At 39.2% G+C, this 15,686-nt stretch overlaps 1 pseudogene; it reads left to right on the plus strand.

Annotated features, from left to right (window-relative positions):
* The first annotated feature begins 2,017 nt into the window (after positions 1-2,017).
* Positions 2,018-4,240, plus strand: LOC117364816 (annotated as a pseudogene).
* Positions 4,241-15,686: the final 11,446 nt, after the last annotated feature.

The following is a 15,686-nucleotide window of genomic DNA, read 5'->3' on the forward strand; positions in this document are numbered from 1 at the left end:
AAGATGCACTAGAAGGGGAAAGGGCTGCCATTTTGAAGAGGCGGCCCTATTGGCAGAAGGGAATGGGCATCCCTTCTGCCGATTTTTTTTTTTTTTCGTTCTTTCTTTCATGCAAAGGTACAGGGGGGTCTAGGGGGATGTTGCAGTGTGTGGAGGGATGTGGGCGTATTGGGCTCAATGGGGAGGAGTGCTATCTTTGCTAGGGAGATGTCAGGGTGTGGAGAGGTATCAGGGTTTGTGGAGGAAATTAGCGCTCCGGTTCAGCTGATCCAGCAGGGGAATCCCCGATCAGGGGAGTTTGGAGGGGTTAGCGGAAGAAGTGCTATCTTTGGAGGGGGGGGGTTCCGTGGCAAATTGTTGAGAAAGTCAATTTGTTGAATGACAAACAGTATGGACTTCTTGCATCCTACCAATTGTCGAGATCCCATTCAAACTACTGAAACTGTTTTTTTACTCCCTGTTTAAGAGGGTTTTGCATTTCTGTAATCTCAGGAGCATTTTGTTTACACATTAATGAAACAAAGAAAGTATAGGAAATACTCTTACAATTAGAAAAGAAACTCTATTAATATATCATATACTGTATGATTGCTTCCGTTACATACATTTATCCACACATTTACATTTTTAACTTGGTCTGTTTTAATGTCCAGAGTTTTTACATGAAGGGAATGGGAAACTATAACTCGTTAAAGGCTCCTTTTATCAAATCACAGTAGAGCTTTTTACTCTGGGCCAGTGAGGTAAGTGCTCCAACTCTCATCGGAATTGAATAAGTGTTGGAGCGTTTATCTCGCCGGCCTGCAGTAAAAAGCTGTACTGTGGTTTGATAAAGGGGGGCCCTATGTTTTTCTGTAAAAAAACCCAAAAAAAACCCCAACACATTTAGGTTTAAGTAAATTTAGTTTACTAGCCCATCCTCCTAAGATATCTCAGAATTAGTTATATGAATATACTACTACTATTAATTATGTCTATAGTGCTACCAGATGTAAGCAGCCCTGTACAGAGTCACAAAGAAGACAGTCCCTGCTCAAAGAGTTTACAATCTAAACAAACGGGATGTCATGAATACAGTTAAGGGGAATGGTTAATCTGCTGGCTGGGCTGGAGGGCAGTAGGGAGTAGGGTTATAGGTTGAAGGCTATATCAAAAAGGTGGGTTTTTAGTCTGCTTTTTAAACATGGGAAAGGAAGGGACAAACTCAGGTAATTTATTCCAAGCATAGCCATATAGCCATATTTATCTTGATAAACACACAACAAATTATGTTAATACAATAATATGATAAATTTAAATTTCATATTCTCATCAAAATTTAAAATACAATGTACTGTTTCTAGTTAAATCATATTTTAATACTTATAAATAGTGAACTCAAAACACATTTGTTTGATTTCTAAATAAGTGGCTAACAGCTCTTTGAAAAAACATCATCACATAACCTTTTATTTGTATACCGCTAAACACTGTGAAGTTCGATGCGGTTAACAGGAGTTAACTGAAGAGATCGTACATAAGAGGTAAGTGTGCAATTTCAATTAACAAAGGAATACAAATACCAAAGGACTATGATAAGGTTGGAGTCGAGAACAAAAGGAAGTAAGGAATACAAGGAGAACTCAAGGGATGAGCAGAGGTAGGGTCTTGGTATGGGTATAGATTCTCTAGCAGGGAGTTGGTTCTACAGCTTAGTCATGAACTGGGAGTAGGCTTGTTTATGAATACACTCATGATCAGTGGTCTCAAACTCGTGGCCCACCTGGTACTATTTTGAGGCCCTTGGTATGTTTATCATAATCACAAAAGTAAAATAAAACAGTTTCTTGATCATATGTCTCTTTAGCTATAAATTACAATATTATTAAAACTTAGCTAAAAGGAAAGATTTATAAACTATAAAGAATTTTAGATTCCGGAACTTGGAGGCTTGGTGAATGGCTGGCTGACAGTTGAGCTCCCTCTAGGCATCATTATTTAAGTAAATTTTTCTTCTAATAAGGAAAATCTCTCCAAAATGACTTCAAATAAGCAGAAGATCCAAGAGACACCTGTAAAATCTACAGGTAAAGTGAAAAGACTAAAGGAAGATCCACAGATTCCTAGTGGGAGCCTTCTCCCAATGGATGCACTAGATATAATTGAGGTCTTGGAGGAACTGAGAAATATCAATCTATCAATAAAAGAATTAAGGAAAGAAATGAACCTCATGAACAGCAAACTGGATATTGTAAACAATAGATTGGACAAGATGGAAAACAGAATTGAAAAGATAGAAGATACAACAAAACAACAAAGAAGACCACAACATATTAAAAGAAATGAAAAAGAAAATGACGGGTTTGGAAAATAGATCCAGAAGACAGAACATACAAATTTTAGGTTTAAAGGAAGGAGTTGAGGGGAAAAACATGCTTTCCTTTCTGGAGGAAATGATACCAAAAATCCTGCCTTTGAAGTTTAAAATGCCTATGGAAATAGAAAGAGCACATAGGATTGGAGTGAAACAATCTCAAGGTAAACCAAGTCCTGTGATACTAAGGTTATTAAGATTTCAGCAGGTATTTGAGACTTTAAAAACAGCAAGAGAGAAAAAAAATATGACATATAAAGACTCTAAATTGCTCTTTGTACCAGACTTTGCTCAGGAAACTGTTCAAATAAGGAAATAATTTTTACAATTAAGACAACCATTGAAGGACATTGGTGCTAGATATGGACTATATTATCCAGCAATGATGAGAATAACTTACAAAGAAAAATTTTATCAATTCAATGATCCAGATAAACTTAAGTAATTCCTGTCATCACAAGAAACACCTATGAACTAGAGAATATTATATGGATGAAAAACATGATTGTGGTTTTTACTTTTTATTACCGTGATATAAAAAGTTTGAAAATACAGAGTTAACTTGATATTTTTAATGGATATTTGTCATCAAAATGGTTGCTGTAACTAAATTTAAACTGTCATGGAACTCTGGGTGTAGTTACCATTTTAAAACGAATGAAGATTCTACATTAGAGTAAGTAAATTAACACATTAAAATATTCCATAGTTACCTGACGTCAGAAGAAACGGTCAGGGCTGCATGACATCATTGCCAGCAAAGCTGAGATGGTGCTCACTTTGGAACTTGTCAGCGGGAGAGAACTCTTTCATTTCATTACGGAGAAGGAAGCTTTGAGTGAAACAGAAGCTGTTGAGTTCCTAGAGTAGATCCTGAAGGGCATGGCCTACATACACTGTCGCAACGCTCACTTTGACCCGAAGCCGGAGGACATCATGCTGTTCGAGGAGGATATGCCTAGTCCTAGGATTGAGATTGTTGACTTCGGCCTGGTTCAGAGAGTTGAGGCTGGGGTAACTTTCGGGAGCATGAGTGGGAACCCTCAACGTGTCATATTGTCCACATTCTGTTGAGAGGTATGTCACCCTTTCAGGGAGGAACAGTCTCGGAAATGTTTACTAGCGTGGTCTCCGGAAACTGTGAATTTGATGGCTGTTGGTTCAGTGAGAATAGTGAGATGGCTGGGGACTTCATCTGGGAAGTTCTCGTGAAGGACCCATAGGACAAGGTGACAGCTGTTAAGTGCCTGGTTTGCCCCTGGATCAAGCCACTGAACAGGAATCAGGAAGTGAACCATAATCACTCTTCCATAAACATGAAGAACTTCAAAAAAATTCAATGCCTGCAGGCAATGGAAGCTGTCCTACAACATAGTGTTTGCCTGTAACCAACTCTGCTGCATGAGGCTTCTCTGCAACCAGTCGAGAGCGGAGGAAGATCTGAGACAGTGTGAAAGCGATCAGGATGAGGAATGCATGAACCCTGTGTCCTTGCATCGTCAGCAGAGTAGCAGCTATTCACGACCTGAGCCATCACTATGTATTTCAGCATGTATGGCCTGACACCCAATCACAGCTCTGGACTGGAGGGTTGAAAGACTGACAAAATAATCAGTCCCAGGAGGGGTGCCATAGCTGGTGACAGTTCTGGAGAGTGCAGCAACTTTGAGACCAATTCCATGTTTTATGAAAATAAATTCTAATTAATTCTAATTCATGAATAAAGGGTAATGGTTTTTAGATAGATGATTTTTCTAATCTAGCACGTTTAAACATTGATTATTTTATGATTACATTAAATTGTTTTATTATTTCAATTAGATTTAATAAATTGAAGTATTATAATGCACTTTTAGATTAAAATTAACTTAATATTATCAAGGAGAAATTATAGGGGGAAATCTAATGTATTTTTCACAATTTGATTGATATATTGAACATAATATAACTTTAATTATATATTTGTTTTTTCCAATGAATTTATGCAAATTTTTTATGTAATAACTTGGAATGTAGGTTTCATTAACAAGAATCGCATTAAAAGGGAAATTAAGGGGTTTTATAATCTTTTAATTATATAGATTAATCAACTTTTAAAGTATAGAAGAAATAAGTAAGATGCCTGGGAGGGAAGGGAGGCTAGTCTGATCTTATGTCTTCAAGTTATCATAATATAAGAATCGGAAGGGATATGGGAGGGAATAGGAAAGGGTTTTGGGGATTTTAGAAATATAATATTTAAGAAATCAAGGGAAAGGGGGGATGTTCCATATAGTAAATTAAGGGAAAAGAGTTTAGCACAGGAAAATTATAAAGAGTTGAAGTACTTGTTGAAGTTCATGTGTTATAGGAGTAAATATCTTAATGGAGCTTAAATTATTTTTGTTAAATGTTAATGGCCTCAACCATCTAATAAAAAGGAAGAAAACAGTTTTGTTTTTAAAACTGCAAAGAGCAAAACATATATGTTATATCCAAGAGACTCATCTATCAGCTTTAGAGTCCAAAAAGTTAGAAGGAAATTGGGTAAAACATTGCTTTTTTGCCCCAGCTGTGAAGAAAAAAGCAGGTGTAGCAATATTAGTAAATAAAAAATGTAATGCTATGTTTAAGTTGATTACTGCTGATCCTGCAGGAAGATGGATACATGTAGACATGAGCATGGGAAATACTACCGTGGCGCTATTCAATATATACGCACCTAATACGAACCAAATTGAATTTTAAAAATCTCTACAGCAATTATTGTTACCACTGGCTGCTTCTAATTTAGTTGTGGGGATTTTAATGCTGTTATAGATCCTTTAATAGATAAAAAAAAACTAGCAGAATTATGAAATCATTAGGATTAGATAATTTGCTACAAAATTGTGATTTGAAAGATATATGGCGAATATTTCATTTTGATGATCGGGAATTTTCGTTTTGCTCCTATGTTCACAAATCATTTTCAAGAATAGACTATATATTTGTTTCAAATACATTAGTTCAGCAAGTAATACAAGCCTCCATAGATCCAATTATTTTGTCTGATCATGGTGGGGTGTGGATTAAAATTAAAATAATTGACCAAGATGATAGTAGATCTATATGGAGATTTGATAATACATTGCTGGCGGAACCAAGTTTTATTGAGGAAATACAGTTGAAAATAAATGATTATTTTGAAATTAATACAGAAGATATCTCTGGAAACGCTGTGAGATGCTTTTAAGGCAACCATGAGAGGTCAAATTATTTCTTTTTCGGCATATATTAAAAATCAAATTAAAAAACAATTTTATAGTTTGGAACAAGATATAAAGATATTAGAATCAAAATTAATTGATATATGGGAATACTCTACATCAGTGTTTTTCAACCTTTTTTGGGCAAAGGCACACTTGTTTCATGAAAAAAATCACGAGGCACACCACCATTAGAAAATGTTAAAAAATTTAACTCTGTGCCTATATTGACTATATATAAAGTAATTCACTTGAGTGCCACCGCCGCCATCGGGAACAGGCCGGCACCAAGTTCTCCCTGCTTCTCTTCCCCGCGGGGCCGACCAACTCTCGCCACCCGTCGTCAATTCTAACGTCGGAGAGGACGTTCTAGGCCAGCCAGGCAGCGATTGGCTGGCCCAGAACGTCCTCTCCGACGTCAGAATTGACGCGAGTGGCGAGAGTTGGCCGGCCCCACAGGGAAAAGCAGGGAGAACTTGGCGCCGGCCTGTTCCCGATGGCGGCGGTGGCACTCAAGTGGCTAAAGAGCTGCAGTTTGCCGGCCTAGGGACAACACTGGAGGGTGGCCAGCTGTGCACCCCCTTGGGACGTAAACCCGGGGTGGGGCAGACCGCCCCCCCCCCCACCCTGGTATGCCACTATCTGTACCTCACTCCCTCCCTATGACCAAAAATTCTCCTTTCTTCTATTCCCCGTGTACACAACCATCTCCCTCCCTTCCTCTCTCCAAAGTCCATGCCTTGTGTCCAAACATTCATTCCCTCCCCCACCTCAGCATCTCTTTCCCTCCCTTCCTCTCTCCCAAGTCCATGCCTTCTGTGTCCAAAAACGCATTCCCTCCCCCACCTCAGCATCTCTTTCCCTCCCTTCCTCTCTCCCAAGTCCATGCCTTCTGTGTCCAAAAACGCATTCCCTCCCCCACCTCAGCATCTCTTTCCCTCCCTTCCTCTCTCCCAAGTCCATGCCTTCTGTGTCCAAAAACACATTCCCTCTCCCACCTCAGCATCTTTCCCTCCCTTCCTCTCTCCCAAGTCCATGCTTTCTGTGTCCAAAAACGCATTCCCTCCCCCACCTCAGCATCTCTTTCCCTCCCTCTCTCCCAAGTTCATGCCTTGTGTCCAAAACGCACTCCCTCCCCCCTTTTGTGTTCCGTGTTTGCCTCCCAGCCCATCTTTGCAACTTTCTCAGCAAAACGAAGCTCAAGCCGCGAGGCTTGTCTTCTGCTTCCTGCCTGCCCTGCCACGCACAAATAGCCGAACGGAAGTATTCTCCGACATCAGCGCTGATGTCGGAGGGCAGGCTTTGCTTAAGCCCTCCCTCCGACGTCAGCGCTGACATCGGCGAACACTTGCGATCAGCTATATGTTAGCTGCAGGGCAGGCAGGAACAGAAGACGAGCCTCGCGGGTCCCCCGTCCAGCTCTCTCCTGTCCATGTGGGGCGGACCGCCCCTCTCCCTAGACTGTGGCCTAGGACCCTGGGGGAGCCCGGGCCCCCTGTCAGCTCCGGGCCCCTGAATGCAGGACTGGTGGTACTGCCCTGATGGCGGCCCTGACCGTACGGCACACCAGGCAACATCTCGCGGCACACTAGCGGTTGAAAAACACTGCTCTACATTACAAGACCTCTTGAAAGCGAAAGGGAAGTATGAGATTTCTTCTAAACTGATAAGAAAAGACTTGTTTTCTCAACAGGCATTGTATTATGGAAATTCAAATAAGGCGGGAAGATTATTGGTAAATTATCTAAAAGTAAAAAAATGAAAAACAAAGATAATAGCGATTAAAGATGAAAAAGGGAATACTTATTCTCAAATTGGTCCTATTCTAAAACAATTTTTAAATTTTTATAAAGATCTATATTCTTCCGAGCCTTATGTAGATAAAGAAAAGGATGGATTAGAATTTTTAAAATTAAGGGGCCAAAAGTTCCTGAGCATATAAAAGAGTTTAGAAAAGCCAATATCAATAAATGAATTGCAAACAGAATTGAAGTCCCTTAGAGTTGGATCCGCTCCAGGTGGGGATGGTTTTACAGTAAAGTTTAGAAACATAGAAATAGACAGCAGATAAGGGCCACGGCACATTAGTCTGCCCACCCCCAAAGACCCTTCCCTACCTTTCTCTGTGAATAGATTCCACGTGTCTATCCCATTTGGCCTTAAAATCAGGCACGCTGCTGGCCTCAATAACCTGAAGTGGAAGACTATTCCAGCGATCAACCACCCTTTCAGTGAAAAAGAATTTCCTGGTGTCCCTGTGCAGTTTCCCGCCCCTGATTTTCCACGGATGTCCCCTTGTTGCCGCGGGACCCTTGAAAAAGAAGATATCTTCTTCCACCTCGTTGCGGCCCGTGAGATACTTGAATGTCTCAATCATGTCACCCCTCTCTCTGCGTTCCTCGAGTAAGTATAGCTGTAATTTATCCATCCGTTCCAAATTACCCTATTACCATAGTTGTGAAATCTATATCAGACTCAACTAACTAAAGGTTGTATTACAGGTACCATGGCAGAATCATTAACTATAGTTTTACCAAAGCCAAATAAAGATCCCACACTGGTTTCAAACTACAGGCTTATTTCCTTAATTAATGTAGATGGAAAACTTTTAGCTAAAACATTGGCTATACGTTTGGCTAAAGCTCTCCCTTTTATTATTGGATTTGTTGCTTAGAGACATTCTTCTAACAACACTAGGCTGACCTTACATATGTTGAATTTGTCAAAAGCCTTAAATGATCTGGCTTTTTCTGTATCCCTCGATGCAGAGAAGGCCTTTGATCGTGTTAAATGGACCTTCATATATCAAGCGTTGGAATGGTTTGGTATAGGATCAGGATTTATACAAATGATTCAAACATTGTATAGCTCCCCTGTTGCTAGATTGTATATTAATAATAATTTTCCAGAAGATTTTAGGTTGCAGAGGAGGGTTAGACAAGGCTGTCACTTATCTCTGCTTTTTGATATTGTATTAGAACCCTTATTATTAGCTATTCGGCAAGCGAAGGAGATACAGGGTATTCCTTATTCAGATCGAGAATACAAGGTCTCTGCTTATGTAGATGATATACTACTTTATTTGAGGAATCCTGAGACAACCATTCCTTGCTTACTTGAAATGATTGAGAAATTTGGAAATTTTTCAGGATACAAGATAAATTGGAGTAAATCAGAAATTCTTCCTCTTAATGTCCACTGTACAAAAAGTTTGTTTGATTCATTTCCCTTTCTTTGGAAAGAAGATGGAATAAAGTATTTAGGCATTTGAATTAAAAATACGCTGGAAGAAACAATGAAAATAAATGAAAAATCTTTATTACAGAAGGTAACAGAAATGTGTGAGCAATAGAATCCTTTACATCTTTTGTGGAGGGGGAGAGTCCAAACTTAAAATGATGATTTTGCCTGTGGTTTGTTATCAGATGGGTATGTTGCTGGGTTTTTTTTCAAGGATCCTTTTATAAAAAATTAGATAGCATTCTTACAAAATTTATTTGGCTGGGTAAAACTCCTAGAGTTGCTTTGGTATCTTTACAAAAGCCGATTTCAGAGGGAGGGGTAAATTTTCCCAATTTTTATAGGTACCATCAATCCTATATTTTGCGCCAGAATGTTCCCTGCCACCGGATTGGCTGCCACGGATCAGAAATCACGGCGGCAGGGATCACGAAATTTCAAGAGTGCATGAGCGCTCTAGGGTTTTATTATATAGGATTGTCCATTTGTTATGACTTTTTGGAAATCAATTTGGGACCAAATTAATTGTTTATTAGACAATCTAGTGGCATTATCATATAATACTGTGCTGTTTGGTATGGCAATGAGAGCAAAAAGTCAGATCTCTTCAAATAATAACAAATTATTACTTGGGGTTGCCAATTCAGCAAATGGGGTTGCCATTCAGCAAATTACGTATAATTGGAAAAACTGGAGTAGATTAAATTATAATTTCTGGTGGAATTCCTTAAGTCATATTTATAAAATGGAAAGATTTATTGCAATACAGAGAGGATGTTTCAGGAAATTTCAAGATGTGTGGGAGCCATTAACAAAATATTGTACTGATTAGATGACATTTTTTCCCTTAAATTTACAGATTCAATTATGAGGGGGTAATTTTATTACATATTGTACAAGGTATTTGATTATATGATAAGAAAGGATGGGAGATAAGAGCATATCATTTGTACCATTGATGATTATTAAGTGATTTATTTATTGTTAATCTGTTGTAACTTATTGACACACTTATTGTAAGTTTGAAAATGAATTTTTTTTTTTAAAGTGTTTTACCTCATGCAAAAAAAAAAAAAAGCTGCACAGACTGTGAAGCGCTGGAGACATTTTTTAAATAAGACATTAACTATTTTTTTCTGAGGCCCTCCAAGTACTGTATATTACTGTATATCCTTTTCGTATATGCCCTTAATGTTTCTTTTTTATTTTAAAATTATATTTCATCCCTCCCTTCCTAGTGTTTTATATTGTTTAAATTTAGAATATTTTAGCCATTATTTAAATTGTATGTATTATGTATTGCATTATTATTGTTCTTTGATTTTACATTGTAAATTTTAAATGTAAATCGCTTAGAATATCCGATTAAGCGATTTATCAAGTCCCATAATAAACTTAAAACTTAAACTTAAACTTACCTACAAATCCAAAATGCGGTCCTGCAAACAGTTTGAGTTTGAGACCACTGCTCTAGATGAATTATTTTCATAGAGGAGATACTGAAATGTTTCTCTTGTGAATGCAAGGACTGTTTTGGAGGATATACAGGTAACTTCTCCAGCATATAATTTGGAACCATGTCATGAAGGAGTTTAAAAGCCAACACTAAAATCTTAAAAATACATCTTTTTATAAACCAAAAGCCAATAAGCATTGAACAAAGCAGAAGAAATATGGTCAAAAGGACCTAGATTTTTCACGAGTCTCACCACAGCATTTTGCACCCGCTGCAAATGACGCAAATCTTTGTCTGGAAACCCAACAAACAAGCCTTTACAATAATCCATATGTGACAATACAAAAGGATATAGCAATTGAACAAAATTAGGTTTAGAAAAATACATCTGAAGTTATTGCATCTGACGTAGGTAGTAAAAAGTAATAGACATCAATTGTGATATGTGATTAGTTAAAGTAAGACCAGCATCTAATACAATACCCTAACTACAGCAAAGTATATACAGTATATATATTTTTAGATTTCTTTATTCATTTTAAAGCCATAAGTAAGTGCAAAATAAAATATAATCATATAATTCTATAAAAGTACTTAAATAGAATTACAATTATAATCTATGACAAAAAGAATATCATCCCCCCATAATTATATCTAAGAACAACACTCAAATTGAGAATTGAAATATACATTCCAACCCTCCCACCCACCCACCCTGGACGTGTATGACCAAAGGGCATAATCAGCAATCACTCTTTGCAAAATTTTGTCAATGGCTCCCAAATCTTCAGAAACTTCTTATAATATCCCTGATGTATGGCCATATTACATTCCATCATAAAAACATGACAGAGAGACTCCCACCAAAAGGAATAGTTCAGTCTATTCCAGTTTTTCCAATTCCTTAGAATAAGCTGTATGGCAACCCCTGTCATAATAAATAGAAGTTTATTATTATGGGATGATATTTGGCTTTTAGCTCTCATCATAGTGCCAAATAGCACAGTGTCATATGTTAGTGCCACTGGATTTTCCATTACTTTGTTTACCAAATGGATCTCCAAAATTGAAGTATCAAGGGACACTAAAATAATAAATGATCTAATGTCCCAGGTTCGAGATGACAATGCCAACACCTATTAGACTTGGAACTATCTAATTCTGCAACCGAACTGGGGTCCAAACTGCTGTTTGCAAGTTTGTCTCATAGATGCAGACACCGTACATCTCATCCTCCAAGTCCAAATTCGTGGCCATTGAGACGCAGTAATCTGATGCTTTATCTCAATGCTCCAAATGTCATGAAAACCAGTTTTTGGTTTCTTATTCAAAAATCCAGATATTATTTTATACCACTGAGCCGGCCTAGTGACCCAGGAAATCCACCTGGAAGCACAGGATTTTTAAGATTTTTCCAGTCAGGGAACCCCTCCTGAATGGCCTGCTTCAACTGCAACCACCTATAACTTTGAGTTTTAGTAATACCAAATTTTTGTTGCAGTCATGAAAACTCAGCTTTCCGTCTGATACTACATCGTCTAAAGTATGTATGCCCGCCTTCATCCAGTACTTCCAGATGACCTTAAACCCGCTAATTTGAATCTTGGAGTTCAACCAAAGAGACTGACAAGTGGATTTATGAATTGGAATATCTGTTAAATTAGTAATAAATTTTAATATCTTCCAAGTTTCCATTAAAATTCTATTGTCCTTATACAGCCTAGGCATCTTGATACTCAAAAGGTGACACAATCTCATTGGAGACAGGAGTTGCCATTCCATCCATAACCAGTCTGGAAGATTTTCCATGAGCTCGGGGAGGACCCAATATATATCCTGATGCATTATATAGGCTTGATGGTACCTATAAAAATTTGGAAAATTTACCCCACCCTACAACTATTGGCTTTTGTAAGGATACTAAAGCAATTTTTGCTGCTTTCCCCAGCCAAATAAATTTTGTAAGAATATTATTTAATTTTTTGTAAAAGGACCCCTGAAAAAACACTGGTACCATACCCATTTGGTAATAAACCACAGGCAAAATCATCATTTTCACCGTCTGAACTCTCCCCCACCAAGGCAGATGTAATGGGTTCCATTGCTCACATATCTCCGTGACCTTTTGCAATAAAGATTTTTAATTTACTGTCATCATTTCTTCCAGCGTTTTGTAAATCCAAATTTCTAGATACTTTATACCCTCTTCCTTTCAAAGAAAGGGGAATAAATCAAACAATCCTTTTTGACAATGTACATTAAGCGGAAGAATCTTTGATTTAGTCCAATTTATTTTATATCCTGAAAATTTTCCAAATCTTTCAATCAAATCTAGTAAATGTGGAATGGTTGTTTCAGGATTCCTTAAATGAAGCAATATGTCATCTGCATAAGCAGAGACCTTGTATTCCAACCTGCATATGGAATACCTTGGATCTCCTTTGCCTGTTGTATAGCTAATAGCAAGTGTTCCAAAACAATATCAAACAGCAAAGGAGATAACGGACATCCTTGTCTAACTCCCCTCTCCAGACAGAAACGCTCCAAAAAAGTATTATTTATGTATAATCTTGCATAAGGGGAACTATACAAGGTTTGAATCATTTGAATAAATCCAGAACCAATACCAAACCAATCCATTGTTTGATACATAAAGGTCCATTCCACTTGATCAAAGGCCTTCTCCACATCCAAGGATACAGAGAAGGCTGGATCATCCATGAGTTTGCTAAATTTAACATGTGAAAAGCCAGCCTGGTGTTATTTGAAGAATGTCTTTGAGCAACGAACCCCGTTTGGTGCATACCTATAATATAAGGGAGAGCCTTGGCCAAGCTCAAAGCCAATAATTTAGCCAAAAGTTTACCATCTACATTTATCAAAGAAATAGGCCTGTACTTTGAAACCAACATAGGATCTTTATTTGGCTTCGGCAAAACAATAGAGATTCTGCCATAGTACCTGTAACGCAACCTTTAGTCAGTTGAACCTGATATAAATTTAATAGATGAGGTAATAGGGTACTTTGAAATGATCTGTAAAACTCTACAGTGAAACCATCACCACCTGGAATGGATCCAACTCTAAGGGACTTCAACACTGTTTTTAATTCTTTCAATGAGATAGGCTCCTCAAGACTTCCTTTTATATGTTCAGGAATCTTTGGTCCCTTAATTTTAAAAATTCTAAACCCTCTAATTCTTTATTTGAATAAGGCTCGGAAGGATACAAAGCTTTATAATATTTCAAAAATTGTTTTTAAATAATTCCAATTGAGTCTCCCCATTCTCATCTGTGATAGCCACTATTTTTACTTTCCTTTTTTTAGCTTCAAAGTAATTAGTTAATATTCTTCCCGCTTTATTCAAAGTTTATTGACAAGTGTCTCTCTGTACCCATAATAGTTCTGTTTTAGAATAATTTAACTGCAATTTATTGAAAGTCATTCAGTCTTTAAGTCTAAGGTATATATGTTTTCAACAGTACCACATCTTTCATATAGTCTTATCTAATATAATAAAACGCTAGGCCGCGCATGCGCACTTCCTATGCGTGCATCCGTTTTCCGTGAGCTGTAGCGACCCATAGGAAGTGCGCATGCGCGGCTTACGGTTCTTTGAAAGATGCAGCGGTGGCTACTCTCACGATCCCCGTCTGCTTCGGACTTCCGACTCAGGTGGGGATCATGAGAGGAGCCACCGCCGCGTCTTTCAACAACAAAAAAAATACAGCAAGGCGGATGTTGGCCTCCGCGGCTGTCGGCGGCTGCAGGCCACGGCAGCTGTAGCCCGCCACGGCCGAGCACGGAGACGGGCCGAAGTTTTTTTCAACTTCAAAGACGCTGACGTCAGAGGAAGGAGAGGTTCACAGTCACTACAATCGAGTGAGAAAGGTCAGCCACTGTAAATCGAGAGACAATAGTACTGATTGAATAATTTATGGATATGGAGGTTGAAGAAAAATGCAAACATTGTCAGTTTTGGGAAAAAAGACAATAGCGGGGCACTTTTGAACTTTGCTATGCAGCCATGCACGGTGCCACATTGTATTGCCGTCCCCTTGGAGTGCCTGCGTGCTGTCTTTCACCTTCGGAGTTGCCCGTGTGTCTGTCTACCTGCACCCCCCTCCCCTTGCCTGCTGAGCCGTTGTCATCTAAATTCCGGCAGTCTCTGGCGTCTTTTGGTAATGGGGGAGGTATTTATCGTTTTTCATTTTCATCTGTATGTCTTTTACAGACTTGAGCCGCCTGATTCCTTTATAAGACTTTGGGGGGGGGGAATTTTCACATTGACCACAGAAGTCTGAATCCATGTTGACTGTGCGTGACAATTCCTGGGGGCAAAATATTAAGATGAGTGACAGTATGGAGAGAAACAGAAAGAAATACAGACATATATTCTACCACCAGCGGGAGGAAGGGAGACAGAAAGAAAAAAAGAAAGACACAGGGAGAGATACAGAAAGACAGACAAAGGGGGCCAGAAAGAAAGACAGCAGGACAGAGACGGAAATAAAGACAGACAGACAGACATATATTCTAGCACTCGTTAATGTAACGGGCTAAAATACTAGTATATGTATATTGTCTTTTGGCCACAGCTGGAGCTGTAATTAGTGTGTGGGGCTATGTGCCTTCCTTGTTCAATTTTGGCCTCCAGAGTTATTACCAAAAGTAGGCCCAAACCTTAGCAATGTTCATGCTATTTGCATACAAAGAAGTAGCCTCAGGCAACAGAATTTTAAAAAATGTGCCTTCTTCAGAGATAAGAAGACTTGGGCCCAGTGATGTACCAAAGGGGGGGGGGGGGGGGGGAGGGGAAATCCGCCTCAGGTGCACGCTTCAAGGGGGTGCACAGCCAGATGGGTCTGGAACCTCCTGCGCTGCTCAAAATGGCACCTCAGTACGGCTGCCGTACTTATTCCAGAGCAGAGTTGGCAGCCACACTGAAGTGCAGGAAGGTCCCACGATGACTAATTCTGCTGCCTCTGCTCCGGAAGAGGTAAGTGACCGGTGGGGTGGGGGGGGGGGTGTTGGACGAGCATCCGCAGTCATCACGGGACCATACCGCAACTCCCTGCATCTGCCGGTCCAGCCCCCCTCTGATGTCACTTACCTCTTCCAGAGCAGAGGCAGCAGAAGTAGTCATCGTGGGACCTTCCTGATTTGGATGGAGAAAGGAGCATAGCAGGTGATAGGAGAAAAAGGGGGTCAGGGTGGTATGGAAGGGTGGTGAAGGGAGAGAAAGGGGGGTCAATGTAGTAAGGAAGGGTGTGGAGGGTGAGAAAGGGGTCAGGGTGGTATGGAAAGGTGTGGAGGGTAAGAAAGGGGGTCAGGGTGGTATGGAAGCATGGTGAAGGGTGAGAAATGGGGTCAGGGTGGTATGGCAGTGTGGTAAAAGGTGAGAGGGGG

The sequence above is a fragment of the Geotrypetes seraphini genome, chromosome 8, assembly GCF_902459505.1.
Source record: "Geotrypetes seraphini chromosome 8, aGeoSer1.1, whole genome shotgun sequence".
NCBI lineage: Eukaryota > Metazoa > Chordata > Amphibia > Gymnophiona > Dermophiidae > Geotrypetes > Geotrypetes seraphini.